The 1251-nt window shown below is 41.6% G+C and overlaps 1 long non-coding RNA gene across 1 annotated transcript in view; it reads left to right on the forward strand.

Annotated features, from left to right (window-relative positions):
• Positions 1-629, forward strand: part of LOC138013111 (uncharacterized) — a 10683-nt gene extending 10054 nt beyond the window's left edge. The window contains exon 3 of the long non-coding RNA XR_011125177.1: positions 500-629. This is a non-coding gene — a long non-coding RNA (uncharacterized lncRNA). The remainder of the gene's footprint in view (positions 1-499) is intronic.
• Positions 630-1251: the final 622 nt, after the last annotated feature.

Consider the following 1251-nt stretch of genomic DNA (forward strand, 5'->3'; position numbering starts at 1 on the left):
AAACTTTTCCGGGGTCGGAAAAAACAAAACTTTCCTCCGCACAACTGACATTTATTCAAAACAGCCCATGAGATTGCGAAAACCAAACCTTCATTAAGTGCCCCGCGAAATAAGCCAATCGGAGCGTAGATTGCATTGCCGCAACCTTTTTTTAGTAGCCAATGAATGTACTGTAATGGTGTACTGTCGAACTTTACCAGATCTCACATTTCCAGTGACAGAGTGAGATCTGGGTACGAGATTAGTAAGTACGCGCAGTTGCATAAAATAAGAAATTTGCACGCTCGTCTTGCACGACATCTCGAGGCCACTTTCATCCTCATTCATCCAAAACCACTCAATTTCTGCGACGAAGGTTGAAAAAGTACTATTTCGTATCCATTTTTTTTAAGGTCGGGAGGGGAGGGGGTGATTCGCTTATTATGGAAATAAGAATGTCTAGAGATGGTAGAGAAGGTTGAAACTTGAATAAATCTCTCTATTGCACATTTGATTTCAGATCATGTGACAGTGTTAGAACTGTTCTTTATCTCATCCCCTCCCGTTCGTGCAAGATGGCAATCGTTGAAAGAGTCAATTTCCCCAGCGGATGGACACGGGAAGCGGGATAACTTGCTGCAGAATACCCGGCCACTATTGTGTTCTTGTAGCGGCATCGTTTGAAAAACAAGCCATATAAGAATACGCGTCATTCTTTTCCAATAATTAGGAGAAGCATGTCTTGAAAAGAAATAAACAAAAGCACTTAACAAAGAGGGGCTGGTACCATGTTCGCATTCGGCTTTGATGGAAATGAGAGAAGCAGGAATCGTTTTTTACTGCTGGATGCCCTGCAGGAACTGCTAAATAACTGTTGGATACCCCACCACTTATTTGTATAAGAATAACAGCCAGTATTTTGACGCGTTCTTCAATGAACGCAGCCGAGTGCTATAACAAAGGTGGCGGGATATTCAGCAGTTATTTGCAGTCTTAACAAACGCACCGAGACTCAAACGCAATATCCTTCTGTTTATAAACAACTGTAGTTTCCAACGGACACGCGCAGTCGTTTAAATTGAGATTTAGTAGCAGATCCTATGGAAATCCGGAAATGATTTTTTTTCAGCTCCGCGAAAACTAATCGAGATTGTGCATTTGAAAACTATGTTCCACCAACCGCCAGTTTATCGGCCTCTTTTCTACAGAATAATCCTTTTCAGTCTTCTTAGTAACTTTGATGGCATTCTTCAAGAGATAGACCACTCAATC

The sequence above is a fragment of the Montipora foliosa genome, chromosome 8 (genome assembly GCF_036669935.1).
Source record: "Montipora foliosa isolate CH-2021 chromosome 8, ASM3666993v2, whole genome shotgun sequence".
NCBI classification, from domain to species: domain Eukaryota; kingdom Metazoa; phylum Cnidaria; class Anthozoa; order Scleractinia; family Acroporidae; genus Montipora; species Montipora foliosa.